Raw genomic sequence first — 21,456 nt, 5'->3', positions numbered from 1 at the left:
GCCTGCCAACTGCTTTTCCAACTGCCCTTCCCAACCAACCAACCCACTAAAACCAACCAACTACCCACACCCAAACCTCGGGTAAGCCCTTTTATAAACAGGTAAGCTCCGCCTCCGGTTTTCCTATTGGTCTACATTTTAACCCTTTCTCTCTCCCCTGAACAGACATTTTCAAATGAACAGGCAAACGCCACAGTATGTTACAGGTATTTCTCAGCATGAACTTGTCACCTCCATACAGTGCTTTTTCAGGGGGGTGGGGTAACGCAGGGGTACGCATACCCCTAAATATTTTGTGAATCTAATTGAGGGGCAGTGTTTCAATATGAGTAGGAAAATGAGAGTATCCCTAAACATATATTATTATTATTATTTAGAAAAAAAGCACTGGATCTATTATTAAACCTTTTCTACTGCATCTTTTTCAATAGTCCAGATTTTATATAAATCCATTATCTCCATAGTACTTGCCACATTCCAAGTGTTATTGCAATCCTGCTAATGTTTTCATCTGCTCACAACTCTCTCTCTAAGGTCACACCAACACCATACATTTAAAGAATACTTAAGGCAACCCCACCCCCAAATCCTGATAACTGTCGTTGGTTAAGGGCAGTGGGTTTTTTTCTAGAGGGACGCAGGGGTAAGCATACCCCTAAACATTTTGTGAATCTAAGTTTGGCCTCATTGAGGGGCAGTATTTCAATATGAGTAGGAAAATGAGAGTACCCCTAAGCATTTTTTAAAAGAAAAAAAGCACTGCCTCCATACATTGCATTTCAGTCACATGCCTAAGGCATTCCAAGTGTACATTTTAAAATGCAATGCAATGTCGGGAGATGCTGAATAATGAAAGACATGGCCCTCCGCACCCTGACGCAACGTTAATCTTTTCCTGACAGTGCAGTAACTGACTGGTATTGGCGTTAGCTTCGGGGTGGGGTGGTTATCGCTGATTTGCAAGCTAAGATCCCACAGAAAGTTTCCATTTAGAGACAACGCAAAATGGAGAAAGCAATCAAGGATCTCTCCACTTCAAAAACTATAACATTCCATGGAGTGGCTCAGACACTCATGAATGGGTGCAGCAGGATGGAGGCTGGCTGTTCTACTTATCCTAGACAAACTTTATTTGGTTGGCTCCCAGCCAGGAAAAATAACCTATTGCAGTCCAAACCCAGCTAAGTCAAACAGTCCATGCTTAATTAAGCTCACTCTAAGAGTTCTCTGTCCCCACCAAACACCAGAAAGCTGATATTCTCAGCAGGTGAGATTGAAACTGTCCAGGTCTAGCTACCCAGTTTAAACTCCTGAAACAGGAGGGGAAAGCCTGAGCTGCAGTGTGCTGCAAACGGGTGTTAATTCTGAAAAGGAGACCAGGGGCTACTAAAGGTGTAAGCGTATATTATGCACAATTGTACCCCACACAGTCTCTGATGGCTTGTTTTAGAAAATAGTGCCCACTCATTTTTTGCTTTTGGAAGGAGAGCCCAAATGATTCCCGCTCCAGATCCAACTTTTGTTATATCATTCATACCCAATTCCTAAATATTTCTTAATATTTCAGCATTCAAAATGATGAATTCCTTATGTTGCTCATCTCAGCAGCATGAAATCATAAAAAACCTGTAGATTATACTGCTGCTTTAAATAAACGAAAAAATGAGTGCTATGATCTTTCAAACTGCTTCTTTTCCAATCTTCCTTCCCTTGATCCAACTATCTGCACTAGTTTAACTATTGCACAATATTTTAGCATCCATTCCATCACCAAGGGTATTTGAGGTGTTTCCTGGCCAGTTAGTGGCCTGGAAAACTCTTACAGCTCTCAACCAATTTCCTACTGTCATTATGTGTTCTGATTGAATATCCTTTTCCATGTTTCCCAAAAGACTTAAAAGTGGATCAAAAGGCACCACATATCTAACAATAGCTGCAAAGACCTTGAACAATCATCTCCCAAAATTTCTTAGGTGTGCATTGTTTTTGACATTTCCCTTCCATTGAAATGTATTGAAATTACTTATGTAGTTAATTGCATTCGTTTCGACCACAGCCAAGAGTGAGACAGATAATGTAGGTTTTAGCAGAAGCTGAACTGTAGCAGAAAAGAAACAGGCTGATTGCAACACACTCAGGACGGGAAGGAAATCTCTGCCTGCCCTACTCAACGCAGAATGTGCACAATTGTGTCTGCTGTTTTCCTAATTTTCCTTCAAACCATTCCCCCACTTCTCAAGCACCTGCACTGCTATCCAAGTTACACTGTGCGAAAAATAGCTCAGCCTCCATCTTCCAATGCCGCGTTCCCTTCTAGACTCAGATTTCTCCAGACAAGTCTCCCCAAAGGCTACAACATTTGGATGGCTTGCTCATTCTTGCATTTTCTTATGGGGCTTAAAAATGGCACCGCCTTCTGGGTAACGTCGTCGCACCCACTATTATACTTGGCTCACGTTCAGTTTGTAATCTACTACCATGTCCAGAGCCTTCAGAGCAGTGTTGCCGCCCAGCCGCTGATCCCCGCATTTTGTATATGTGTTTTATTTTGGTTTCCCTTCCCTGTGGGCATGTCAGAGGTCAGACACATTCGGCCAAAAGAAAAGGCAGACAGGAAAACATCTGTAGCATGTGTACAGAAGTTTCTCAGGGCTGTCTGTCTGCACAGAGGGATCCAGGCAAATAAACAGTGAGACTCTTCAAAAGAGTCTCCCTTGTTTTCAGACACAGAGGTGTGCAGGCCAAGTCGTGGCTTGATACGGCATAGAGTGGCTCACCATGGGAGGATATTCTTGTCTTCTTCTTCTTCTTTTTTAATTACTCAGTAGCTTAGGTTCCAACCCCTGTTTTCAAAGGAGTCTGAGAATGAAATATGATTCATGCTGTATCTGTTAAGAGGTTCTATGACTGAGGAGTAGCTGGTGGAATGCCCCAAACTGGGCCATGTCAGACAAACTAAGGAAACTGATCTCCTTTCCCCAGAATGGTTTATTGGCTTGGGCTACCGTAATTGCTACTACATTGCAACCACAGCTGTGAAAGACTGACAAAAATAGAAGAGAGTGGCAGTGCCAGCCTCGGTTAGACCCATGTCTTTTATTTTATTTTTTACATTCCTAGAAAATAAAAGTCAAGTTAGGGTTTAGCTTTGGCTATTTATTTATTTTTAAAGCAAAAGATGTTTGCAAAGAACCCCTTTGGATTTTTGACAACAAAGATGCTGTGGATGATGTAATGGGACTCAAGAGCCCAAATCTCACCCTCACAGAAAATGTATCATTTAATGTGTTTCTGCCTATGTGCGCCGTAAATGTGCTGATGAACTGCTATGCATTATACTTGCCACATTAATCTGTGCTATCATAACAGTCGCCGATGGGAAAATGCCATGCATTTTCTGAAACTCTCCCCCCTTTAACCTCTCTAAATGCCATCTGACATAGAGAGAAAGTATAATGAAAAGACCTTTATTAGATTGACCAACAGGGCATCCCATTCATAAAAAAGCAGGCAAGGGAAAGGAGGGGAGGATGCTGTAGCTGTGACATTCACAGTAGTCGAATAGGATGGGGGGAAATAGTGATTGACCAAAAGGGCTGGAAAATACTGTAACTTCTAATCCAGGCAGATAGAGCCACATTTGAGATCAGCAAAATGCATAATTCATTCTTACAGCCTTTCCAGCCAATCAGTCCAAGTGTTTAGCTTTGAGAAGCAAAAGGCTAGCCTTTGGATAGCTTTTTGTGAAATTCACCAAATCAAAGGTAACAACATGTAATTGATTAGGATATGTCAGTATCAAAGTAAACAAATGGGGGGGGGGGCAGGGATGTACTTCAGCTTAGTATATGTTTGCATGTGTCTATACAGAGTCTTCAGAAAACTTTTTAAGATGCTCCATGATCGTTCTAAGTGAGAAATTGAGAGATACTGAAATGGGCAGGTCTGCCCATCCCTAGTAAAAAAGGTAAAGGTACCCCTGCCCGTACGGGCCAGTCTTGACAGACTCTGGGGTTGTGCGCCCATCTCACTTAAGAGGCCAGGGGCCAGCGCTGTCCGGAGACACTTCCGGGTCACGTGGCCAGCGTGACAAAGCTGCATCTGGCGAGCCAGAGCCACACACGGAAACGCCGTTTACCTTCCCGCTGGTAAGCGGTCCCTATTTATCTACTTGCACCCGGAGGTGCTTTCGAACTGCTAGGTTGGCAGGTGCCCATCCCTACCTGTGTGCAAATAGGAACAGTACATTAAAGGTCTGGATTCCATCCAGCCAACAAGCAATCACAATCCACACACACACACACATGAAATAGAGGAGGATATAAACATTCTTTATGTGTTTTCCTTACACAGAAGTTCCTTCTGTGTAAGAAAACCATAACATCTGAAGACTTCATGATCGCCGAGAGCTATAATTTGTTCCCCTTCTGTGTGACAGGGCACACGTTGTCAAGTAAGTGATTCCAAGTCACTGACTAGTTACTTTCCCACCAAGGGGGTGAGTCAGCGTGAAAAAAGAGCTTTGAGAAATTCCAAGATGGGAACCATATGCTGGCATCCTCCCCTCTGAAAATGTGTGTGTGTGTGTGTGTGTGTGTGTGTGTGTGAGAGAGAGAGAGAGAGAGAGAGAGAGAGAGAGAGAGAGAGAGAGCACAGACCACCAACCAACACACCAATAACTTGCTGGGTGTCTTTATGCTTTTTCGGTTCTTAGCAAGTGCCAGATTCCTCATGTTCTGAAGCTTCCTCATCTTCCGAGCAGGTTCTCATATTGCACATGTGCAGGGTGTGTGTGTGTGTGTGTGTGTGTGTGAGAGAGAGAGAGAGAGAGAGAGAGGTTCCCACACCACCACAGCAAATGTGTTGTAGGAGAAACTTGACAAGACCAAGTGGCTAACCCCTCTGACACTCTCCCTAGGTTTATCACTTCTGATGATAAAGCAAAGATGCTGCCTACTGTTGAGAATGGGTTGCGTTATTGGGCATACTGCCTTGATTAAATCGTGGCCTATTTAAACAAAGAACAAACATTCAACGCACGCACACATGCATAAAGAGAAACACACATGAAACCATTTCTGATCATAGGCTGTGATACAGAAAAGACCCCCCGCCGCTTTGCAGAATGACGTTGGAATATGATCTGAGAATGATACCGTCTCTGTCAACCATAAACCCCTGCCATTGATCTTCTTTGCATATGGAACATAACGAGTGGAGCTCTTTTGCAGCTACTCGCTGCAGATTATGGCGCTGGAGAGTTTGAAGCGGCAGCACGCAGGTTAGCCAGTTCAAATTCCTGTTCTGGATCCTATATTCCCAAAGATTCATAGGAACACTCAGGTATCATACAGGACGGCTTGCCCTACTGTTAGACAGAGGGGAGCAACAGCCGCAGGCAAAAAATGCTGTGGGGCAGCAACAGCAGTTCCCAGATGTTCCTCCTGAGCCCCCTATCATCCTACATGTTACCACATGGCCCTCTCAGTCCCCTAAATTGTCATAAGGTAAAAAGGTAAAGGACCCCTGGATGGTTAAGTTCAGTCAAAGGCGACTATGGGGTTGCGGTGCTCATCATATTTTCAGGCTGAGGGAGCCAGCATTTGTCCACAGGTAGCTTTCCAGGTCATGTGGCCAGCATGACTAAACCACTTCTGGCACAACGGAACACTGTGATGGAAACCAGAGCACACAGAAATGCCATTTACCTTCCTGCCACAGCGGTACCTATTTATCTACTTGCACTGGCATGCTTTCAAACTGCTAGGGGGGCAGGAACTGGGACAGAGCAATGGGAGCTCATTCTGTTGCATGGATTCGAACCACCAACCCAAGAGGCTCAGTGGTTTAGACCACAGCGCCACCTACAATGTGCTTCATGTGCAAGAGAGGGGTGCTATCTTGTCACCAGCGTTGAGGTAAGTAAGGTTCACATGCCAGTCCAGTAGGTTTTTACTTGTTGAAGGGATGCAATCTTCTTGACTGAGTGATCATTTATTGCAATTATAAGTTGCCACACTGTGTGACGACACCTGATTGTGGCATGCCAAAACCAGGTGAAGTCAAGATACAGGAATGTTTATTGGACAAAACACGGTTTCTGCTAAGTGCCCCCAAAGACTACCACACTAAAATGCTAAGGCAACCAGTGAGGGGAGGGAGTAAGAGTGTTAAAGGTGGGGAAATTTGTCCTCATTCCCTCTGAACATAGCATAAAGGTAAATGTAAAGGGACCCCTGACCATTAGGTCCAGTCATGACCGACTCTGGGGTTGCGACGCTCATCTCACTTTATTGGCCGAGGGAGCCGGTGTACAGCTTCCGGGTCATGTGGCCAGCATGACTAAGCCCCTTCTGGTGAACCAGAGCAGCGCACAGAAATGCTGTTTACCTTCCCGCCGGCGTAGTACCTATTTATCTACTTGCAATCTGACGTGCTTTCAAACTCCTAGGTTGGCAGGAGCAGGGACCGAGCAACAGGAGCTCACCCCATCACGGGGATTCTAACCGCTGACCTTCTGATCGGCAAGCCCTAGGCTCTGTGGTTTAACCCACAGTGCCACCCGTGTCCCTTGAACATAGCATAGAGCACAGCTAAAGGTCTACACCTGCCTTTACTAGCCTGGTGCCCATCCAATGTTGCTAGACTACAGATCCCATCATCCTTTACCATCCTGGCTGTGGAGTCCACTATGGTAGAATTGGTGGTGAAGAAAAGATGATCTTCTGCTACCTTTCCACAGAGAAATGATATGCCCAGATTCCTTCGTTATCATATATTTTCCCTAATGCAACTAGCATGCAAGCCTTTGCGCAGTTGATGTTGCTCATACCTGGTCCAAGTCACAGATAGCTTCCGTTTCAGTTTCTCATGGCTATTTGGATTGTTTTTGATGGCTGCTCCCAGAGAATGCACACATGAGGAGGGGTTTGGACTGTTATATAGGACCACAAATTTGAGTACTATCAGGCTGGGTCTTGTGAATAAGCTTTTGCTGGTGCTCCTGAAATAAGTGAAGCAACCCTTTCGGATAGATGACTTAAACAGTATCGGGTATCCCAAGATGAAAGGACACCATATTGATTCTTTATTTTTTACTAACCTTTTGTAGTCCCCCCCCCCCCAAAGGACAGAGAATGTGCTATTTTTGAGCATCTCCCTCATTTTTCTTTTAACGGCGAAATGAAAATGAGCTCATTTTAAGCTCCACAAGAAGAGATTCCCTTTTTAATGTGTTGATTACATACTTGTAAGAAAATGTGAGCAATTATTGCTTGCAGTAAAACCAAATGTAATAGCTGTCGGGGTATTACGCAGAGTAATTGCTCTACAATTTGGAAGATTTTAAACAACCATGGAAAAGCTTCTGTCCTAATTAAACCTATAGCAAGATGTAAAACTCATTATGTAATAGCCACATTAATACATAGAGGATGTTGACCTTGGAGATGAAAGAAATGTTGATTGTTTCTCCTGGGTAGTTGGGGAGGTGGGAAGGAAACAAATTGTGGGCTTGAGTAAACTGAATGGACAAAATGACAATATATTCTTTTTCTTACCAATGATCAACTATGGCTGGAAACAGACAGAAACATTCAAGGAAACTTGTGTATGACAGACATCTATACCATGGAACTGAGTGCTGATTTGGTCATCAACTGTTTTCTCTCTCTCATGCTTCACTGAGCCTGGTTGCCTATGGAATATATATACATATATACATACACACACACACACACACACACACACACACACATATGCCATGTATCCATCCTTCCCATAAAGAAAGGAAAGAAACATTTTCTAAAACAATAGCAAAACCACTCCAGGAATTTAGGGTGGTGTCATTGTGACGTCACTGATGCTAGCCAGTCGGCATCTTCTGTAGCTGGTCTTTGCAGTAGAATTGCTTAGCTGTTTTATGGAGTTCAGCCCTAGAAAGCAGGCATCCTAGCCTCTTCCAAACCAGCTCTGTTGCTTCACAGACAGCTCTTCACCCCATGAAATATTCTTAAGTGTGACATTTTTGCCTGGCAGAAACACGTCACTGAACTCTTCTTGCTTGCCTTGAGGAAGGATAGAGATGGCAGGGAATGCGGAGTGTAAGTAGAAACTAACCTACTGACCTTTGGAAAGTTGCCATGAAGTTTCTCCCATGCAAAAGGTGTATATTTTCAAGAGCCACTTTATTTTTGTGATCGTAAGTTGTTTTTAACTTTGCTGAATTTTGTGTTTTAATGTTGTAACCCGCCTTGGGACCTTAGGCAGGTGATAAATAAATAAATAAATAAATAAATAAATAAATAAATAAATGGCAGATGATTAGAGTTCAGGCTTAGAACCACAACAATGCCTACTTCTTACATAACCTCAAACTTTGGGAAGGGGCATAATGTGGCGGTGGTCCCTCTAAAGAAATATCTCTGCTGTCATTAGATCTCCCACGGCTTTCAATGAGATAAATGGCCTTTGCTTGTGAATTTAGGTTGTCTCCGTTCAGGGTGTTGAGTTTTCTATTTCCTTTGCAGATACAATCACAAACATTTGGCTGGGCAAGGAAGGGGGAAGCCACAACCTGAATCCAGGTGGCACACTATATTGCTGTTTTGTTCTTTATCACTGTTATTCTGTGTGGTTATTTTATTGTTAGTACCCTCTTTGAGAACTGAAAAGGAATAGGCTATAAATTCTTCAAACAAACAGCTGGACTGGGGATATAGAAATTGTGCTGTTGCTAAATCCTAGACAGATAGAAGAAGCGGAAAAGAAGCAAAAATGAAATACACTGTATATGCAGCCTCTATTGTAGTTGCTGAGGTATTTGGATCTCTTGCATCCTCTTACTACCTTTTCCAATTGATTATATAATCCAATTTATAATTTTTAAAATGCCTACAGTGTATTATTTAGATAGTCCTACGCCCATATATATTTATAAAGGCTGGCCCTGTCATTAGACAGTGGGAAGAAGCCATCTCAGGCAGCAGGTGCTGAGGGCCAGGGAGCACACAGAATATGCCACACAGCCTATTCTGTAGCCCCCAGACCAGCATGCTGCCCTTAGCTGCAATGGAGGAGGTTCTCCCATTACCAGTGTTGAAGTAGCATTCAACTGCTAGGCTTACAGACCAAGTGTCCCTATTTTCCAGGGACAGCCCCATATTTACAGAAGCCATCCTGGTTTCTGATTTGATCTCGCAATGTCCTGCGTTTCCTTAGGACTTCCCTAGGACGTTTCCTTAGGACGTCGGAGAAATGTTGGAGGGTATGGACTTATTCCACCCCCCAAGCCAAGGAGATAAGTAAATATACAACCTTTAAAACACCTCTGAAGGTAGCCCTGTATACAGAATTTTTTAAAGATTTAATTTTTTTAATGTTTTTATATATGTTGGAAGCTGCCCAGAGTGGCTGGGTCAACCCAGTCACATAATAATAATAATAATAATAATAATAATAATAATAATAATAATTTATACCCTGCCCATCTGGCTGAGTTTCCCCAGCCACTCTGGGCAGCTCCCAATCCAGTGTTAAAAACAATACAGCACTAAATATTAAAAACGTCCCTAAACAGGGCTGTCTTCAGATGTCTTTTAAAAATAGGATAGCTGCTTATTTCCTTGACATCTGAAGAGAGGGTGTTCCATGGGGCGGGTGCCACTACCAATAAGGCCCTCTGCCTGGTTCCCTGTAGCCTCACTTCTCACAGAGAGGGAACCGCCAGAAGGCCCTTGGTGCTGGATCTCAGTGTCCGGGCTGAATGATGGGGGTGGAGACACTCCTTCAGGTATGCAGGACCGAGGCTGATTAGTAGTACAGTGGTACCTCAGAAGTTGAATGGAATCTATTCTGAAAGTCTGTTCGACTTCCAAAATGTTCAGAAACCAAGATGCAGCTTCTGATCGGCTGCAGGAAGCTCCTGCAGCCAATCGGAAGCCACAGAAACCTTGTCGGACGTTCGGCTTCCAAAAGAACGTTCGAAAACCGGAACACTCACTTCTGGGTTTGCAGCCTTCGGGAGCCAAAACGTTCGAGTTGCAAGGCGTTCGTCAACCAAGGTATGACTGTAGTAGTATTATTGAAAAAGACATCCCTATTTTCACTGGAGAAATATTGGAGAGTATGGGCTTACCATCTTTTGTGCACCACTGATTGGAGGAAGTGGAGGTGACGCCATCTTACCTTTTTCCTCAGGTAGCAAAATAAATGTTTTTGGCAGCCTTGTCACATTATGTACAGGCCAGCTACTAGACATTTTAATATTGTGATCATAACTAGCAATTTTACAGCACTGTACTTTTTCGCAGCAGTTTGTAGCTTGTCAGGCTTAGAACATCTTAGTGCTGAAGTCTCCAATGAAGCAAGTAGACATAGGAAGGATGGGCCAAAAGAAAGGCATTTCTTATGTCAAGGAAACACTTCAGATACTCCGACTTGATCTCAGCCTCCCTCCCTCCCTCCCTCTTAAAAAAAAATGAAAATGAAAATCCCTGAGAATAAGTTTGCCTGCCAGCCCTCATGTTATCAGAACGATTTAACATTGACTTACGCTCACAGAGCCTATAAATCTTGACTAACAGCTTAACATGTGAGGCATTTGATGTGTCTGGGAACCTGCCGTATGAAAGAAATTAGCTGTAAAAAAGGAGCAAAATGCCTATTCCCATGGGAATACTCTGTTCTGCTTCTAATAGATCATTTGTTCATTTGGAAGATGACTTGTTCGTCAAAGTAAAATAGCAGCTTGCTTTTCAAAAAAGGGGGGGAGAGAGAAAAAGGGGGAAGCTTTCTACCACTTTCACAGGAAATGCGGTGCTAAGGGCCAATAGACAGAGCAAATCATCATATTAATTACACGGTCAGTAAACATTTGCTCTCCCATGTTCCTTAAAGACTTGGGTGTTTCCTGAACACCAGCAGTGGAACCGGCTCCGGTTAGTTGTAACCAATCTGGAAGATGAATGGTGACAGAGCAGCTCCTCAACAGAAGCACAGTCTATTTTAGCAATAGGGGATTTAGACTGCTTAGGCCAGCGTTGTCCAAATCCTAAAAGGCAATGGTGTGGGGCTATCCAGTGCTTTTTTTCCTAAAAAAAATGTTTGCATGTTGAGGTCCCCAAGTAACCCCAATAACTCACACATCACACATAATTTTTGTTTAAGGCTTTTGGCATAATTTTGGCCACAACTTTATTTAAATACAGTGGTGCCCCGCAAGACGAACGCCTCGCAAGACGGAAAACCCGCTAGACGAAAGGGTTTTCCGTTTTGGAGGCGTTTCGCAAAACGAATTTCCCTATGGGCTTGCTTCGCAAGACAAAAATGTCTTGCGAGTTCCTGCGGGGGTTTTTTCCCTCCCCCCCCCTTTTCCTAAGCCCTAAGCCGCTTATCAGCTGATCCGCTGATAAGCCGCTTAACAGCTGATCGCTAAAAGCCACTAAACCGCTAATAGCACTAATCCGCTAAGCTGTCAATGGGCTTGCTTTGCAAGACGAAAAAACCGCTATACGAAGAGCCTCACGGAACGGATTAATTTCGTCTTGCGAGGCACCACTGTACATAACTGTGAGTGGTTGCTTAGGCGTTGGTTACAATTATCTGCCCTTGCTCCAGGGACAGAACCAACTTCCGGATTCCAGCGGAAGCCAGTCAGGGAAAACAATATCGAGGAGAAATGAAGCTGGGCACCAGACCCTCACCTCTCCCCGCATGCTCCCAGAGGCCTTGCGCGGCCCAAGCCCAATGCCAGGGACTTGGACGAAAGCATAGCAAGCCCCCAGATTCCTTTAACGGAATTCCCTTGCGGCACCAGCATTGGAGGGGTAGGCACTTACCCCTCCACCAACCAATTTTTTAACCAATGCCTATCCGCAAACCTTACAAGTTGTGACGATTTGCTATGCAGTAGGCAAAAACCAAATGGCTGCAGCCAATCAGCCAAATGGACAAAATTCCTGCCAGGCACCTGCCCCAAAGCAGATGACCCCATGACAGGCATAGCAAGGTCAAGCGCAAAATCCCCATTTCAGGGAGGGTGGGCGGGTGATCCAATGCACACAGCAAAAGAGGACGCTCAAAGCTGCGTGTCCTGTATTTAAAACCTTTGAGCCCAACCCACAAATTGGCAACATCAAAATCTCCCCAGAAACACCAGTACCCAATCACAGCCTGTGGCCATTCAAACAGATCAGCCCAGCAACAGTGGAGTGGCCTGCTAGACCCCACCTCAACACGTGCTCTCTATTAGTGAGAACACACTTTAGGGGTCCTACTCATATTGAGATACTGCTCCTCAATGAGGCCAAACTTAGATTGACGAAATGTTTAGGGGTATGCGTACCCCTGCGTCCCCCCAGGAAAAAAATCACTGGGGCTATCCAAATAAAATTATTTTGGGGCACAACCTGAGCACACATGCTCCCACCCGCATATTATAAATGCAAGTGGAAAGGGTGGTAAATGGATGGTAAGACTTCTTCTTTTTAAAAAAATAATAATTTTTATTTGATTTTACAAATATAAAATTATAACAACACAATCACACATCTCAACAGTTAAAAGATTCCCTCGAATCTCTGGACTTCCCAGCTTCTCCTCCATGGGTCCTTTTGTTAAACATTTTCTACTGCATCTTTTCCAATAATATAGATTTTATATAACTCCATTCTTTCCGTAGTACAAGTGTTATTGCAATCCTGCTGGTGTTTTCAACTGCTTACAGTGGCCTCCAAGATAAATTACATTTTTTCCCATTCTTTGTTAAAGTTTTGGTCTTGGTTCCTGAACTTTCCGGTCAGTTTTGCCATTTTTGCATAGTCCAACAGTTTAATTTGCCCTTCTTCTCTGTTAGAGACTTTATCTTCTTTCCAGCTCTGGCCTAATAGAATCCGTGCGGCCGTTGTTGCATACATAAAAAATCTTTTCTGCTCCCTTGGAATATCCACACCTACAGTTCCTAATAGAAAAGCCTCTGGTGTTGTTGTTGTTGTTTTATTTGTTTGCTTTTTAATAAAATTTAATTTAAACTCTTTTTTTAATTCATTATATATCATTTCCCAGAATGCTTTTATTACCTTGCACTTCCACCACATATGATAAAAGGTGCCTGGATGGTAAGGCTTCAGTCCCAGCCTCACTTACTTGGGAGTAAGCCCAATTCAATTCAGCAAGACTTACTTATGAGTAGACACAATTTGGGTTGTGCTTTTGGACACCAATGGGTTTGCTTCCTTCACACAGACAAGGAAAGGGAGAGCTCTCTCAGAGGCTACCGTTACGTAAAGAAAGAGTGGCTCATTTATGGCTGGAGGTGGGTGAATCTGTCCATGCTCAGTTTCTCATTCCCCCCCCCCCCAAACTTACGTTCAGTTCTCCAAATCTCCATGTCATTATTTTTTTAAAAAAAGTCCTCGTGAAAATTCTTCAGCATTTTAGTGTGGATTTCTCTCAATATACACGTTTCTGGACAGCGATTTCCCCACTGTGATGCCTTTTTTTGTATATGCATTTTCATACACATTACTTGGATGGCGAGTTGCAAGGCAAAAACTGGAGAAGTGCAATTTCTGAAGGGTGGCTGGGTTTGGGGTTAACTAAATGTGAATTAGATGAGTTATCTCATGAAGCAGTGGCAAGGGCTGACAAAACATGACTGGCTGATGGTCTGCTTTCTGCAGGTAGTTCTGAAGCACGTGTTCCTCACGTTTCTATAACCCTAATGGCTTATCATCTTCAGTCTGATATGGGACTGCCAATCTATTTATAGACGTACATTGGATCCCAAACGCCGCAAACCCAGAAGTGATTGGTCCAGTTTGTGAATGTTCTTTTGGAACCCGAGCATCTGACGAGGTTTCCAAGGCTTCTGATTGGCAGCAGGAGCTTCCTGCAGCCAATCAGAAGCTGTGATTTAGTTTTCGATCGTTTTGGAAGTCAAACGGACTTCAAGAATGGATTCCTTTTGACTTCCAAGGTACAACTGTATTACTGTTACTCTGATTATTGTTCTGATTATCATCTATTATATACTGATTATTTATTACTATTATGGTGGTGGTGATTAATGTGGCTCTCAAAGTGGCTCCTGAGCAATTTACAAATATGGAACCAAACACAAAAACATCAGCACACATAATTAAAAAATGCACAGTCAAACCAAAACACTGAAAAAAACACCCACAGTGGAAATTTCTGCAATAACCATGTGTTAGTTGATCATACACACAAGTTTTCCTTTTGTGTACCTTATGGACTGAGTATCATATGACAACATTTCTTTAGCCCTTTCAAGAGTTCAGAGCATTTTAACTACATTATCTGGTTGTAATGCTTACAACAACCCTGTAAGAAATAGCAGTACAGTGGTACCTCGGGTTAAGAGCTTAATTCATTCTGGAGGTCTGTCCTTAACCTGAAACTGTTCTTAACCTGAGGTACCACTTTAGCTAATGGGGCCTCCCGCTGCTGCTGCTGCACCACCAGAGCACGATTTCTGTTCTCATCCTGAAGCAAAAGGTATGTGCCCAACAGGGGTAGTCGGTGCAGTGACTTCAAGATGTTGTTGGGTTCCAGCTCTCATCAACCCCAGCCAACATGACCAATGGGCAGGCATGGTGGGACCATCTGAAGGGCACCATTATGACTAACCCTATTCTACATGAATAGGGTGCTGTTCAGCACTGAAACTATCTTCAGATCAAGAACCAGAGGTATCAGGGATTGCTATCTGCTCTTTTAGATTTTGTTGTTTTGCAGTATTAATCATCATTGTCTTGCAGTATTATTGTACAGTGGTACCTCTGGTGAAGAACTTAATTCATTCCGGAGATCTGTTCTTAACCTGAGGTACCACTTTAGCTAATGGGGCCTCCCACTGCTGCTGCACCGCCACAGCACGATTTCTGTTCTCATCCTGAAGCAAAGTTCTCAACCCGAGGTACTATTTCTGGGTTAGCAGAGTCTGTAACCTGAAGTGTCTGTAACCTGAAGCATCTGTAACCCGAGGTACCACTGTATTATTTTCCCCCATATTGCAGATGGAAGAACTGAGGATCTGTGTGTGCGTCTTGCCTACATTGATTATTATCACACTTGATCTGCAGACTTCCTAAATATTTAGCCACTAACAGAGAGAGAGGTCAAAGTTAGAAGGCTGATACTATTTTATTGGAAAGAATCAGGTGAAGTATTTGTTATGTGATGTTTGTAATCAGCCTGCAATACTAGTGAAAGAATGTGTACCTTCCTAAATGCGCGTGCACACACACACACACACACACAGAGGGAGAGGGAGAGAGAGAGGGGGGGGGACTAATGATGGCAGAATTTTCTATTGGCCTTTCACCAACTATATTTAATCACTTTATTTTCACCTCTGTTGATGCTTTAACTGCTTCCACAAGGTATTATGGACAAACTGCCATTTCTCCACCAAAATTTGAAGAACAGCACACAAATGGCAGCAGATTTATAAACACAGCAAAAGCACCAGAGCTTCCTCCATTACTCTGTCATCAAAGATATCAGCCCTAGGTTGCGCTCTGAGCATTAGCCCATGTAGCCTGATATGAGTTCATGAGCCAGGAATTCAAAACACTAACCAGCTGTGGGAACCCGGGAAGGAGCCTGTCACACTAAATGGTATCCAGATTAGAGCTGTGAGAATTTGGGAAAGCCCATCTCACAAACAAGACTGCTCACTTAGCCCGAGAGGTGAAAGGGAGGGGGGTTGACAGGAGGGGACTGTGGGAGAGAGAAGAAAATAGTTCTTCAGTCCTTATGGTCTTCCTTCACTTAAAAGCGACAAGTTCTACATTCGCTCTGTAACCGACTTACTGTTTACCAGTACAGTGGTACCTCAGTTGCCGAACTGTTCTGGAAGACCATTTGACTTCTGAAACGTTTGATAACTGAGGCACAAAGGGCGGCCTGCAAAGTCAATGGAGAAAATTGGAAAAAACACAGCAGAAACCATTTGACTTCTGAGGCGTGTTTGAAAATGGAAGCATTTACTTCTGGGTTTTCGGCGTCCGAAAACCAAAACACTCAACATCTGAGACGCTCGGAAACTGAGGTACCACTGTATTTGTTTTACTACCCATTATCATCCCCACCCCCAACACACACTCTCCTCTGGGGAGCTGCTTTGAACAGCATTTTAGCTTCAAAAAACAACCTTGTGAGGTAGGTTAGCCTGACTGATGCTCACTTGCCTGAGACTGCTGCTGCCTCAGTGAGTTTCACTGCTGTGAAGTGATTCATACCTAGGCCGGTCTTCCATTTCAAAACCAATGGCAGGCATTGGCTGAGCAGAATTTTAAGAATCCAAACCCTCCAACAACCCACAGATAAAATTGGGATGCAGTGTCTTTTGGGCCCTGCATGAGTCACGTGACTTGCAGGAGAGCACAGCCCCCCAAAACTGGTGTCTTTGGGGGATGCACTCTCATGGGAGCCCAAACATCTCGGACATCTCGGGATCCAATAAGAAGCTGGGGGGCTCTGTAATTCCAGGACATCCTGCTAAAAGCAGGAGAGTTGATGAGTATGAGAATCCATGCTTCTGAGAGCCATTTTGGCAACCAACAGATCCCATACATTGTGTATCAGCCAGAGAAAGGATATTTTGAGTAGAGATGAGGGGGAAATTTGATTGAGTTGGCTGTTTAATACAAACCTACCTACTTTGCATTTCCTGGACTGATGCATGAACCAAAAAATCATCACAGAATCATGCAGCCCTTCTTCCAAATTTGCACTTTTCTGAATTCAGCAAAGCAGTGCTCCAGCTCAAAAATACATGCCGTGGACTCACAACTTGTGCACATTTAACTTGCACGATCACAGATTTCTGCGCTTGGTGGACAGCCAGCTGCGATCGTGCAAATGAAATGCATGAAAGGCAGGGCCAGTTAAGATCTTCCAGGAGCCTCCTAGAGTCCAGTAAGCAAGACGAGCTTTAAACTTGGAACTGGGGAAGCTACCATGTTTGTCCTGCTTGAGAAATATGAACGGCAACATCTCATCTCTCTCATTCATTTTTGCTTTCCACATGGGCAACCCAGTTGCGCTTTAGTCTCTTTTGGCAGAATTCTGTCTGAAGGGAGGGTTGTCTCATCTTCTGGAAGTCAGATCTGCTGAGGTTCTGTACATATTGAGCCAGCCATGATGTCTGGTATGCAGGTGCTTGAGTTACAGCTAGCTAGCTACAGAGACAGCCAAATTTCAGGCAGGGAGGCTGAGCGAGGAGAGAGACCACCCATGGTGTTATTATACATAAGAGAAGGAGATGGAAGGAGAGACAGACTGATGCGACACACCCACCCAACAATGAACTCCAGGCTTGGGGCAAAGCTATCAAGCTCTCTTTCAATCTGAGTTACTATAATATTTTCCATCCTTCTCCGCAACAGAAGGCTGCCCCTTCCACAACTGAAAGCTATTCTCCCCCTCACAGATATGGGATCAAACCCCTAAACAGCCTCGGCCCTGTATGCCTGAAGGAGCATCTCTACCCCATCATTCAGTCCAGACACCGAGGTCCAGCTCCAAGGACTTTCTGACTCACTGAGAGAAGTGAAGTTGCAAGGAACGAGGCAGGCGGCCTTCTCGGCAGTGGCACCCACCTTGTGGAACACCCTCCCGGTAGATGTCAAGGAAATAAAAAACTACGGTGGTACCTCGGGTTAAGAACTTAATTCGTTCTGGAGGTCCGTTCTTAAACTGAAACTGTTCTTAACCCGAAGCACCACTATAGCTAATGGGGCCTCCCACTACCGCCATGCCGCCGGAGCATGATTTCTGTTCTCATCCTGAAGCAAAGTTCTTAACCCAAGGTAATATTTCTGGGTGAGCGGAGTCTGTAACCTGAAGCGTATGTAAGCTGAAGCATATGTAACCTGAGGTACCACTGTATATGACTTTTAGAAGGCATCTGAAGGCAGCTCTGTATGGGGAAGTTTTCAATGGTTGATGTTTTGTTGTGTTTTTAATATGGTGGTACCTCGGTTTTCGAATGTAATCTGTTCCGAAAGACCATTCAAGTGCCTAAACATTCAAAAACCGAAAACTCAGTACGGAAGCCTCAAAACGGAAAACTCCTTACGGAAAACTCAATACAGAAGCACATTTAACTTCCAAGGCGAGTTTGAGAACCGAAGCATTTACTTCCAGGTTTACAGCATTCAAAATCCGAAATGTTCGAAAACAGACACGTTAGAAAACTGAGGTATCACTATATTTGTCACAGCTAATGTTGGAGCTGTGCGTCACATACAGGCTCTTTGAGGTTGTCATCGTGAGGCTGTCATCATTAACATGAAAGTGGATGTTCAAAGGCAGGAGATGTTTCCAGAAGTGGCCTTTTTCCTGGACACTCGGCTATTGACCCTGAACAGAGAAGCCAGAGAAAGAGAGAGAGAATGCCAGAAAACCTTCAGAGGTTCTGCGGCCAGGGCTGTGCACTCTGATTGATGTTACACCTGTTCAGACCTGTGGGAGCGGAGGACGGCATGTGTCTAATGAAACCCTCATTTGTGACTTCCCCTCTTGTTATAGCTGAGTCTCTTTAGCCTCTAAACTTTGCTCTAGACTTGGGCGGCTGCGGGGGGAGAGGGGGAGCGATGACAAACTGCTTTCTTCTGTCAACATTCTAATTGGCCTGATAATGAAACAAAATAAATACCCAAGTTAGAGGGATTTGAAATCCAATTTATTTTTGTTTTACTCCCCAAAAAGTGTCTGCTGCGGGGGCTTTTTCTGTGAAAATTCAATAAAAACAAAGCCATGAAAATAAATACCCATGGTCCAGAAAAAAACACACACACCACCCGCCAACATTTCTCCAATGAAAATGAAAATAATAATAATAATAATAATAATAATAATAATAATAATAATAATACCCTGCGCATCTGACTGGGTTGCCCCAGCCACACTGGGCAACTTCCATCATATATAAAAACATAATAAAACATTAAACATTAAACAACTTCCCTATACGGGCTGCTTTCAGATGTCTTCTAAAGGTTGCATAGTTACTTATCTTCTTAGCTCTGGGGTCACATAACTCCATAGCATCCAACATTTCTCCGATGAAAATAGGGACGTCTTAAGGAAAAGGGACGCAGGTGGCGCTGTGGGTTAAACCACAGAGCCTAGGGCTTGCTGATCAGAAGGTCAGCGGTTCGAATTCCCACGACAGGGTGAGCTCCCATTGCTCGGTCCCTGCTCCTGCCAACCTAGCAGATCGAAAACATGTCAAAGTGCAAGTAGATAAATAGGTACCACTCTGGTGGGAAGGTAAACGGCGTTTCCGTGTGTTGCTCTGGTTCGCCAGAAGTGGTTTAGTCATGCTGGCAATATGACCCGGAAGCTGTACACCGGCTCCCTCGGCCTATAAAGCGAGATGAGCGCCACAATCCCAGAGTCGTCAGCGACTGGAACTAAAGGTCAGGGGTCCCTTTACCTTTTTAAGGAAAAGTGGGACATTCCCGGATCAGATCAGAAACTGGGACTTCTTCTGTAAATCCAGGACTGTCACCGGAAAATAGGGACACTCCTATTTTCCTATCTGACCTCCTTCCAGTTGAGTAGCTGCTGCATACTGGGATACATACATCATTATGCCGCCTTTCCAAAGTTAAAACTAGTGGTTTGTTTTTTAAAAAAGGAAAAAAGGTGCCAGTACTCACCATGAAGCTATAACAGCAAGTGCCAAACTTTTAATATGGGGGAGAGGGAGGTGTTGGGACTGTGTACCCCAGAAAAGTATGGGACGCAGGTGGCACTGTGGTCTAAACCCCTGAGCCTCTTGGGCTTGCCTATCAGAAGGTCAGTGGTTCGAATCCCCACGACGTGGTGAGCTCCTATTGCTCTGTCCCAGCTCCTGCCAACCTAGCAGTTCAAAAGCACACCAGTGCAAGTAGATAAATAGGTACTGCTGCAGCGGGAAGGTAAACGGCGTTTCTGTGCACTCTGGTTTCTGTCACGGTGTTCCGTTGCACCAGAAGTGGTTTAGTCATGCTGGCCACATGACCCAGAAAGCTGTCTGCAGATAACGCCGGCTCCCTCAGCCTGAAAGCGAGATGAGAGCCACAACCCCATAGTCACCATAGTCACCACAGGGGGGTAGAAAGCACTGGTTAAAACCATGCTCAAGGCAGCATACAACATGAAAAAGCACATAATTACAAACATAACAAAAGTATAAAAGTATACAGTGGTACCTCAAGTTAAGTACTTAATTCGTTCCGGAGGTCCGTACTTAACCTGAAAGTGTTCTAAACCTGAAGACCACTTTAGCTAATGGGGCCTCCTGCTGCTGCCACACCGTTGGAGCACGATTTCTGTTCTCATCCTGAAGCAAATTTCTGAACCCGAGGTACTATTTCTAGGTTAGCGGAGTCTGTAACCTGAAGCGTATGTAACCTGAAGCATATGTAACCCGAGGTACCACTGTAAATGAGACATCAAAAAGTACACGACCAAATTAGACCATTTCCAAATAAATCCTAATAAGGTCTAGAATAAAGACACAAAATAATAATGTCAAAAATAGCAACAACCTCCAACAAAAACCCCTAAACAATAGAGAGGGGTGAGGCAATGGTGGGTCCTGCATGGTGCAAACATACCAGCTCTGCTGCTCTGCTGCTGTATTAGCACCATGCTGCCTCCCCTATTGCCCTTCTCCATCCCAGTATGCAGTAGCAATTCTACCAGAGTGAGGTCGGGTAAATCTCACAGCCGTACCGCAACATTTGTTACTGTATGTTCTGTTTACACCAATGCATTGCTTCCAACTCCTACAGAAAATGTTGAACCACCTGCGGCCTTTAGTATGGCAGTCTCTGCCCTGCGGAACTCCTTGCCACTAGAGGTTTGGCAGGAAAGCTCCCTGCTTTCTTTCGGACCTCTTTTCCAAACTGCACTGTTCAGGCAGGCCTTTGGGATGTGAACGTTTTCTCTTTCTTTCTTTTTTTACCGACTAGGTTGTGGGTTTTTTTGATGTTTTTGCTGTTTATGTGTTTTTATGTTGAACATCACCTTATTTTATTTTTCTTTTAGGAAAGTGTGGTTGCTAAATATTTACATGAAGCAAAAAAACAAAGAAATTTAGCAGCGCTCATCCTGATTTCATGTGGGTGCGGGAAGCCTGGAGGGAGAGAAGAATGGTGGTTTGGAGGGAAATGGAGTTTAAAACAAGACAAAACTGCAATGGAGAGGAGAGTTGTGAAAAGGGAATCCTCTAGGGACGCAGGTGGCGCTGTGGGTTAAAGCCTCAGCGCCTAGGACTTGCCGATCGAAAGGTCGGCGGTTCGAATCCCTGCGGCGGGGTGCGCTCCCGCTGCTCGGTCCCAGCGCCTGCCAACCTAGCAGTTCGAAAGCACCTCCGGGTGCAAGTAGATAAATAGGGACCGCTTACCAGCGGGAAGGTAAACGGCGTTTCCGTGT

The 21,456-nt window shown here is 44.2% G+C and overlaps 1 long non-coding RNA gene across 1 annotated transcript; it reads left to right on the top strand.

The window, feature by feature from the left end:
• The first annotated feature begins 7 nt into the window (after window positions 1-7).
• On the top strand, window positions 8-21,246 carry LOC310840694. The gene is made up of 5 exons (XR_014562001.1): window positions 8-101; window positions 4,354-4,453; window positions 7,933-8,102; window positions 8,529-8,585; window positions 21,070-21,246. It is a non-coding gene; the product is annotated as an uncharacterized lncRNA (long non-coding RNA).
• Window positions 21,247-21,456: the final 210 nt, after the last annotated feature.

Source organism: Podarcis gaigeae (assembly GCF_964106915.1).
Source record: "Podarcis gaigeae genome assembly, chromosome: 3".
Classification (NCBI taxonomy): domain Eukaryota; kingdom Metazoa; phylum Chordata; class Lepidosauria; order Squamata; family Lacertidae; genus Podarcis; species Podarcis gaigeae.
This window is presented reverse-complemented; position numbering and strand designations above follow the sequence as displayed.